Source organism: Mauremys mutica, chromosome 2, assembly GCF_020497125.1.
Source record: "Mauremys mutica isolate MM-2020 ecotype Southern chromosome 2, ASM2049712v1, whole genome shotgun sequence".
Classification (NCBI taxonomy): Eukaryota; Metazoa; Chordata; order Testudines; family Geoemydidae; genus Mauremys; species Mauremys mutica.
The window spans coordinates 294909335-294920042 of NC_059073.1; positions in this window are offsets into that span (position 1 = coordinate 294909335).

Sequence of the window (10708 nt, forward strand, 5' to 3'; positions counted from 1 at the left end):
TTATGATCATCTAGTCTGACCTCCTGCACAATGCAGGTCACAGAATCTCACCCATCCACTTCTATAACAAACCCCTAGCCTATGTCTGAGTTATTGAAGTCCCCAAATTGCGGTTTGAAGACCTCAAGCTGCAGAAAATCCTCCAGCAAGTGACCAGTGCCCCATGCTGCAGAGGAAGGCGAAAAACCTCCAGGGCCTCTGCCAATTTGCCCTGGAGGAAAATTCCTTCCCGACCCCAAATATGGCGATCAGCTAAACCCTGAGCATGTGGGCAAGACTCACCAGCCAGCACCCAGGAAAGAATTCTCTGTAGTAACTCAGATCCCAACCCATCTAACATCCCATCACAGACCACTGGGGATACTTACCTGCTGATAATCAAAGATCAATTGCCAAATTAATTGCCAAAATTAGGCTATCCCATCATACCATCCCCTCCATAAACTTATCAAGCTTAGTCTTAAAGCCAGATATGTCTTTTGCCCCCACTACTCCCCATGGAAGGCTGTTCCAGAACTTCACTCCTCTAATGGTTAGAAACCTTCATCTAATTTCAAGTCTAAACTTCCTAGTGTCCAGTTTATATCCATTTGTTCTTGTGTCCACATTGTTACTAAGCTTAAATAATTCCTCTCCCTCCCTAATATTAATCCCTCTGATATATTTATAAAGAGCAATCATATCCCCTCTCAACCTTCTTTTGGTTAGGCTAAACAAGCCAAGCTCTTTCAGTCTCCTTTCATAAGACAGGTTTTCCATTCCTCGGATCATCCTAGTAGCCCATCTCTGAACCTGTTCCAGTTTGAATTCATCCTTCTTAAACATGGGAGACCAGAACTGCACACAGTATTCCAGATGAGGTCTCACCAGTGCCTTATATAACGGTACTAACACCTCCTTATCTTTGCTGGAAATACCTCACCTGATGCATCCTAAAACCGCATTAGCTTTTTTAACGGCCATATCACATTGGCAGCTCATAGTCATCCTATGATCAACCAATACTCCGAGGTCCTTCTCCTCCTCTGTTACTTTTAATTAGGGCAATTCCAGTTATCACCTGTCTCATCATTAGTAGCAGGCTGAGTGTTTTGAAATACTGGGATAGGGATTGTGATAGTGTGTCCCACACTGCTATGGATATGAGAAGTAAAACAGAAATTTGGAGTAGTGACACTACCACTGAGGCCTTTATATATAAATATATTGTAAGTAGTTACTACACAGTATGTCCATTATGTTATAGGTTACCCTTACTGCTGGTTGTTACCCTCTGGTCAGCTTTACTGTGCAGGAAACAGAAGTGGCTAGCTTCTCTGTTCCATTGGTTGAACTGCTCTGTGATACACCAGTGGTTGATATAGATCCAGTTGTTTCTTATGGATGCTGTCTTCCAGATAACCTACTGAATGGACAGTTTATCAAATATTGCTGTGTCAGGATTTAATATTGCTACCCAGACACCGAACAAAATTGTTTTGAATAACATGTGCCTCAGTTAGGATGCAGTGTCACTGACCCAAATTATTACTGATACTAACAGGCAATTTGTTTACCCAATTTGTAGTTACTATGTAACTTAGTTTCTTTACCAATTTGTTTTTTCCTTGCCTTCATGTTTGCTGCCATTCGGTTGTTGATTTTTACCTGTGTGTTGGTTAAAGAGTTTAGCAAGGTTATGCACATTGTACATGTTAAGTACCAGAGGGGTAGCCGTGTTAGTCTGGTTCTGTAAAAGCAGCAAAGAATCCTGTGGCACCTTATAGACTAACGGACGTTTTGCAGCATGAGCTTTCGTGGGTGAATACCCACTTCGTCGGATGCAAGAGACTCTTGCATCCGACGAAGTGGGTATTCACCCACGAAAGCTCATGCTGCAAAACGTCCGTTAGTCTATAAGGTGCCACAGGATTCTTTGCTGATTGTACATGTTGTACAACAATAATACAATACAGCAATAATACAGCAGTACAGTGATAATACAGTAATACAGCAATAATACAGTTGTTTTTACACTGTAATCAAGTTGAAATTAAATGACAACTCATCCTGGTCCAGCTACTGGTTTTTAGCTGATTTGTTAACTTAATTGTCCATATATGGTAGATAGAGGTGTATTTGACCAGTCTCTTATTTATAAAGCACTTCATTTTTCTTTTCTTGATGATTGGGAGTTTCTTCACTGTATACTGTTATCATCTGATGTCTTCAGGGTGTGATATTTTCTGTCATCTTTGGTCTGTTGGATGCAACTTAAACAATTTTTGTCAGTTAACATAATAAAGTTTTTTGTTTGTTTTTTTCCTTTTTTGTTTATGTTTTCAGTAACCCAAACTTAATACATAATTTTACTTAGTTTGTTTACAATGTAATAAGAACAATGTAATAGGGACCGAGTCTTTTATAACACAAGCTGTACTTTTGCAGTTGTTGTATAGACATTCATTTTCATTTGGGGTGCATTACTAATATTTCATACTAAATGTAACGCTTAACAGCTAAAATAAATGCTCACAATCTTCCATGAGAAGGTGTATTGCTTTCCCTTGCTGAACACTTTGTTTCAGCAAAAGAGTTAGTAACATAATTTTAACTAGCTTTTTAGAGTTAATTTGCTTGTGATACCAACTTCACTCTTGTTAACTGTTTAGAAGCACAAACTTAAACAACCATTGCTTCCCATTAACATCATATAACAAAAGAAAAGTGTATAAAATTAAACCAACTATAAAATTAAACTGAAATAAATTTTAAATACAGATCCATGCAAATACTTTGAGGGTATTTGAGGGTATACTTTCATGATGCTTTGTTATGTTTGGGAGCCAAAGGTGGAAACCTGTTGAAAATGTGGAAACCTGTTGAAATTGTTTGGTTAGCTTTATGAATAAATTATTTTAAAACATTTTGGTTATGACATTCTTATAACTATATTTAAAAGTGCAAACAAGTTTATAAAACGCCCAATCAAGAAATTAACATTTTGCTAATATTATCTTTACATTAATGTTGAGGTTTCCCCTTACATTTTTTCTTTGAATAACAAATTAAAAAAAAAACTTAAAAAACAAAACTGAGATTGATAAAAGAGAATTATTTTTGTTTGCAATTGCATTATTTGTTGAGGCAGAAATATATGTACATATATTTGTAACTGAAACATTTTTGAACTTTGCACAAAAATTGGTGCTAATAATACTATGATTATACCCCAGCCACGATTTTCACATAGTGGTAACATAGTGGTACCACATATATAGATAGATAGATAGATAGATAGATAGATAGATAAAAGGGTATAAAATTGACTTTTGTTGCAACAAAATAAAAATAATACAAAATAGTCATGTGACACACACAATATAGAACAGAAGACACACACATGACATACAGGACAAACTTACATTGAAAAACAAATGGCGCCAGAATTCTATTCATAACTAGACAAAATAAGGCAACCAAAAATAAAAAATAAAAAGGGTTAAACATTTGAATAAACAAGTTATTACCTTATTTAAAACTTTCAACATAAATTGATAAAAAATATATTTGCCAAATGTATTGTATTAATTTGGTAACAAGGAATTTTGCATTACTTTATATTTAACGTTATTTAAAACTCTGCTATATGGAAATAAGAAAAGCCTATGTTTCAAATATTAGTTAGTGATTAGGATTAGAAGCAGAGAGTGCATTTCTGTTGCTTGGCAACCATATTTTCAAGAAAGTTAGGAATAATTTCAGCTGTTGCATTCCTGAAGAGTTAAAATAATTAATTTACTGGATTTATTTAAAGTAAAGGTTTTACCTTGTTTTCTTTTTGTTTCTTGTTTTGTTCTTTTTCCAATTGCTTTATTTTTTGGAGGTTTCTGTAAAAACTATAACATTTTACTTTTAAAATAAAGAGAGAAAGCAGAAGTGAGGAGAGGCGGGGAAAAGTGGCGGCAAAGAGCAACCTTGGAAGGTAGCGACACCTGAGCCAAATGAGATTAACTCCCTCAAGGTATTTGAAAGTACAGGCAGCAGCAGCAAGTTTAGCAAACTGAGAAAACATATAAAATACAAAACTTAACTGGTATGTAAAAATATTTGAGAAAGAAGGTCCTATTTTCAGATATGAGCACGGAGTGTGGTTCCGTGGGTCAAAGCAATTGGGAACCTGCACAGTTGGGAACCGCGCCCCTGGTTTTTATCCTGGCTGTGAGAGGAGATTGGGGGTAGTTACCTGCTCTTGTAAAACCTAAATTTGTTCCCCCAGTGTCTGTTGCTTTTGTGTGCATGCCAAATGGATAGTGGGAGTGCCCTTTTTTGGTGCAGTTAACTGTTTTTGGGCAACTCCATGTGTTAATGCAATTCTAGGTGTTAACCCACTTAATTTCAGTTTTTTACTTTGAAATTCTTTTTTATTTATTCCCCAGCGATTGAGTCGCAGCTCCTGTCTCCTAATGTGCTCTGTGAACTGTTTCATATTTTCCTTCATTTGATTTACCAATTCAGTGAGAGTATTGTTTGCTACTCTTTCCTTCTGTGCACTTACTTGTCCCGTTCTGACAGGCACCAGTCTAGGTTCCGGTTTAAGTTTAACTGGAACCCGGCTTTTATCATAAGCTGATGGTTGCACTTCAGTGGACCCTGTTTCATCCTTTAATTTTACTAGGGCCACCTTTTTCCACTTCTGTCTCCATTCTTCAGACACAGGGTAGCTACCTGAAGCCTGCTGTTTACCACCAATATTTATAACAGGGGACAGACTCAGCTCAGTCAGTGGCGGGACTTTCCACTGCCCCCTAGGCCAGACAAAGACACCACCCCAGAGATGTATTCTTATACACAGGTACAAACAAGTTACACATCACTCCTGACGTAGCAAGGTACAACCCCTTTATGTAGTAAGGTGCCGCCTCTCACCTTGTACATGTTGGTTCGAACAAAACAACTCTATCCATCATATTCCCCTTTTGGCCCTGTCATTGGGATGGGTCAGCTTGTTCCTTGTTATCTGTGGGGCGTGTACAAGGATGCGAATGTTCTGATACCTAGTGTTCAGTACCTTTTAGGTATGTCTCTGTTTGCAGCATCAGCCCTTTCCTTGCCAGCTTCTGTGAGCAGGGCCTGCCTCTGGCTCACAGCTTCACTTTGCTTTATGTTAGCAAAGTCTTGACCATTACTTTAGTTCAGGCCTTAGGCCTCATACCGGGCCTCTAATACCAAGGTTTATATTTCAGGGCCTCCTCTTACTACACCTCTCTGTCTCCCTTAGCTCCTCCAGTTCCGCCACCCTGGTCTCCAAACTCTGTACATGGTCTCTGAGGGCCAGGAGCTCCTTGCACCAAATGCACACATACGCCACCTGCCCATAAACTGGGTAGCCCCCACTCTGCTGCTGGACTTCTGCCTGCATCCTCTTTTTACTCCTGCAGCCATAGGCGACGAGTTCTATGGGCCCGTGGAGCCCAGGCCCCACCAATAATCCCGAGGGTGGGCCCAGCTCCACCAATGTTTGGGCCCCAGGCCCTGTGCTCCGGGGGTCCCCGCACCAGCAATGGGGGCGCTCTGACCTCAGCGGCAGCTCTCCCCAGCCCCGGAGAGGCTCCAGGGCTGACTTGGCTCACAGCCCATTGGCCGGGAACCCCAGCCAATGGGAGCTGCCGGGGGCGGTGCCGGAGCTGCCTGGCCACGCCTCCACAGCAGGGAGGGGGAGGGAGCCACAGGCAGCGGCTCTCAGCGCTGGGCAGAGCAGCAGCAGGGTCAGTCACTGTCAGACAGACACAGCCGGTGAGCTCTGGGGGCAGCCAGACACACACACACACACACAGCTTGGGGAGGGGGGGGGGGGCTGTGGGACAGACACACACACGGACACAGCCAGGGGGTTGTGGGACAGACAGACACAGCCAGGGATGATGGAGACAGACACACACAAGGACACAGCTGGGGGTTGTGGGCAGGGCCAGCTCTAGGTTTTTTGCTGTCCCCCTTCCCAGCCCTGGGCTCCCCCCGTACCCTCCTGCTGCCCCAGTCCTGGGCTCTCCCCCCACCCACACACACCCCCTGTCACCCCAGCGCTGGGCTTCCCCCTTTCCTCCCCACCAGTGCCCTCCCTCCACCCCGCTGCTGCCCTAGGTTGTAGATCCCTGATGATGCGTTGGAGGGGTTTGAGCTGGGGACTGTATGTGATGGCCAGTGGAGTCCTGTTGGTTTCTTTCTTGGGTTTGTCTTGGAGTAGGAGGCTTCTGGGTACACATCTGGCTCTGTTGATCTGTTTTCTTATTTCCTCATGCGGGTACTGTAGTCTTGAGAATGCTTGGTGGAGATTTTCTAGGTGTTGGTCTCTGTCTGCGGGGTTAGAGCAGATACGGTTGTACCTCAGTGCTTGGCTGCAGACAATGGATCTTGTGGTGTGCCCGGGATGGAAGCTGGAGGCATGAAGGTAAAGAAACCAACAGGACTCCACTGGCCATCACATACAGTCCCCAGCTCAAACCCCTCCAACGCATCATCAGGGATCTACAACCCATCCTGGACAATGATCCCACACTTTCACAGGCCTTGGGTGGCAGGCCAGTCCTCGCCCACAGACAACCTGCCAACCTGAAGCATATTCTTACCAGTAACTGCACACTGCACCATAGTAGCTCTAACTCAGGAACCAACCCATGCAACAAACCTCAATGCCAACTCTGCCCACATATCTATACCAGCAACACCATCACAGGACCTAACCAGATCAGCCACACCATCACCGGTTCATTCACCTGCACGTCCACCAATGTAATATATGCCATCATATGCCAGCAATGCCCCTCTGCTATGTACATCGGCCAAACTGGACAGTCTCTAAAGAAAAGGATAAATGGACACAAATCAGACATTAGGAATGGCAATATACAAAAACCTGTAGGAGAACACTTCAACCTCCCTGGCCACACAATAGCAGATTTTAAGGTGGCCATCCTACAGCAAAAAAACTTTAGGACCAGACTTCAAAGAGAAACTGCTGAGCTCCAGTTCATCTGCAAATTTAACACCATCAGTTTAGGACTAAACAAAGACTGTGAATGGCTTGCCAATTACAGAACCAGTTTCTCCTTCCTTGGTTTTCACACCTCAGCTGCTGGAACAGGGCCCCATCCTCCCTGATTGATCTAACCTCGTTATCTCTAGCTTGCTTCTTGCTTGCTTATATATACACACCTGCCCCTGGAAATTTCCACTGCTTGCATCCGAAGAAGTGGGTATTCACCCACGAAAGCTCATGCTGCAAAACGTCTGTTAGTCTAGAAGGTGCCACAGGATTCTTTGCTGCTTCTATTATAAGACTGTCCTCCATAAATGAGGAAAAGTTGAGGAGGCTTTATTATTCTTTTGTTCCACTCTTTCTTTCTATGGGGAATTTGCCAATGCAATCTCACTGTCTTCCTTTCAAACAAACAAAAAGGCAATGGCTGTTGAAAGTAGTAATTCCAGTGCTAATAAGCATTTCTTGCTCAATTTTATCCTACTTTTTCTACAGCAAGTTACAGTGGATCAGTATATTTGATCTGGGAGAAATGAAGTAAAAGCTGCCCAAACTGAGCTTGAGCACTCCTGAATTTTGAGGTGTTCAAATCTGGAAGGCAGGTGCTGGGGGTGGGAGAGGGCTGTGGGCTCCATGGGGGAGCATGGCAGCAACTGTCTGGAGCTGCACAGAGCCAGACACGCTGGTCTGAGTGGCACAGTAAGCGGTTTGGGGGTTGGAGAAGGGGTAGGAGGTTCCGGGGGGCAGTCAAGGGACAAGGAGCAGGGGGGGTTGGATGGGGCAGAGGTTCGGAGGGGCAGTCAGGGGACAGGCAGCAATTGAATAGGCATGGGAGTCCAGGGGGCTTATCAGGGGACAGGTAGGGGGTGGGGTCCTGGGGGGAAGTTGGGTGGGGTCTCAGGAGGGGGCAGTTGGGGACAAGGGGAAGGGAGGCTTAGATAGGGGCTGGGGTTCCAAGGGGCAGTTGTCTCGGGAGGGGGTAATCGGGGGACAAGGACCAGTGGTGCTTAGATAGGGGGTGGGGGTCCTGGGGGGCAGTTGGGGCAGGGGTCTTGGGAGGGGGCAACCAGCGGCCAGGGGCTGGGATTCAAAGGGCTCTGGGCTGCTGGCAGCCGCGGGGAGCCCTGAGCCCTTTAAATCCCAGCCGCTGCCGCAAAGCCTGCGGGCAGCGCAGAGCCCTCTGACTCCCGGCCGCAGCTGGGATTTAAAGGGCTCAGGGCTCCCCGCGGCTGCCAGCAGCCCAGAGCCCTTTGAATCCCAGCCCCTGGCCGCTGATTGCCCCCTCCCCAGACCCTTGCCCCAATTGCCCCTCAGGACCCCCACCCCCTATCTAAGCACCACTGGTCCTTGTCCCCCGATTACCCCCTCCTGAGACCCCTGCCCCTAACTGCCCCTTGGGACCTCAGCCCCTATCTAAGCCTCCCTTCTCCTTGTCCCCAACAGCCCCCTCCTGAGACTCCACCCAACTTCCCCCCAGGACCCCACCCCCTACCTGTCCCCTGATAAACCTCCTGGACTCCCATGCCTATCCAATTGCTGCCTGTCCCCTGACTGCCCCTCCGAACCTCTGCCCCATCCAACCCCCCCTGCTCCTTGTCCCTTGACTGCCCCCTGGAACCTCCTACCCCTTCTCCAACCCCCAAACCGCTTACTGTGCCACTCAGACCAGCGTGTCTGGCTCCATGCAGCTCCAGACAGTTGCTGCCATGCTCCCCCATGGAGCCCACAGCCCTCTCCCACCCCCAGCACCTGCCTTCCAGATTTGAACACCTCAAAATTCAAGCTCCGTTTGGGCAGCTTTTACTTCATTTCTCCCAAATCAGTTTCCCCTGCAAGGTGCCAACTGAAGGTGTTGGAAAACAGAGAGATCGGGTGGCCTCCTAATGCCTGGAAAAGAGACAAAGGCCAGAGGAGGGAGTGTCAGTGCCTGTGCGGACTTCTGGGAAGTGCACGGTGTGGAAGGGGATGCTGTGATGCTTTGGAACATCTCCATACAAAGCCAGTCAGGACTCTGGGGGAGCCTCCTCTCTCGGAGCAGACTGTCTCCAGGGCAAGAAGCTTACACCTTCCTGGGTCTGACCTCGGAGCATTCAGCATGCCCTTCCACATCATGCACTTTCCACAGCGAGTCTGCCCAGGCTGGTCCTGGGGCAACCAGAGGTCCCTGCACCCCAACTCCGCAGTCAGATGTGACTCTCAGCCAGACAGTAAAACAGAAGGTTTGCAGGTAAATATGCCCAATGGTCTGGGATGAGATCTGAGTTACTACAGAGAATTCTTTCCTGGGTGCTGGCTGGTGAGTCTTGCCCACATGCTCAGAGTTTAACTGATCGCCATATTTGGGGTCGGGAAGGAATTTTCTTCCAGGGCAGATTGGCAGAGGTCCTGGAGGTTTGTTGCCTTCCTCTGCAGCGTGGGGCACTGGTCACTTGCTGGAGGATTCTCTGCACCTTGAGGTCTTTAAACCATGATTTGAGGACTTCAATAACTAAGACATAGGTTAGAGGTTTGTTACAGGAGTGGGTGGGTGAGATTCTGTGGGCTGTATTGTGCAGGAGGTCAGACTAGATGATCATAATGGTCCCTTCTGACCTTAAAGTCTATGAGTCTATGAGATGACGGGAACACAGTTTAAACAGAGCTTGTTGGTACAGAAAACAGAACCCCTCTGTCAGGTCTATCTTAGGGGGTGGGGAGCCCAGAACCAAGTTCTGGGTCTCTCCCCATTTCCCCAGCCAGCTCCAAACTGACACTCCCTCCTCTGGCCTCTGTGTCTCTTCCGGACAAGGAGGCCACCTGATCTCTTTGTCCCCAACACCTTCAGTTGGCATCTTGCAGGGGAAACTGAGGCACCCACACAGTATTCAGAGAAAATATTAACATTCCCACTTCATCACAACAGGTGCAACAAAATATAATACTGTATATTGAAGTAGGCAAGTGCTGCTTCTGACTTTCCACTTTTAATTGACCCTTGTAATCTTGTGGCACTAACGCATTATAGCTTCATTTTATATCGGCTTACAGGGCGGGAGCGGGGGGGGGGGGCACCACCATTTTGGGCCCCACCAAAAATTATACAAACCTGCCGCCTATGCCTGCAGCTGGTTCCTTTATTGTTGTTTTGTTTATACCAGGGGGGGTGTTTGGGGCTTTTAAGTTTAAAGAATGTTGAGTTCTAGCCCCTGCTCACACTCCCCCTGTAAACTCCCTCACCAAACTCCTCTGTAAGCTGCTTCTGTTCGCTAGCTCCTCTGGTCGCTTAGGAGCAGGCTTTTAAAAACCCTGGTCTCCCTGAGTAGCCCTGCTACTCTTCACAGGAACAACAAATTTACAAGTCCGGTGTCTTCTTCCTGAACTGGTGTGAACCTGCCCAGAATGGGTTTGGACTCTGTGTGATGGAACCCATTCTCCAGCTTTCCATGTGCCTTCCTTGGCACCTAACTTTCCCCAAGAGACTTTGGAAGGGGCCCGTCTCTTCCTTTCCCCCAGAACAGAACTTGTGGCCCTGCTGTGAGAGCAGGAGACGCAGCCCAGCACTAGCGCTTTTATGCTTCTGCAGCACTGGCTGCTTGAGCTGTTGTGCTCTCCCTGGCTCAGCTCCAGGCTGCCAATCTGGCTCCTCGGGCTGGTCTGAGCCGCGTTCCGAGAAATGCAGCAACCGGGGATGATGGTTTCACTTTCAGGTTT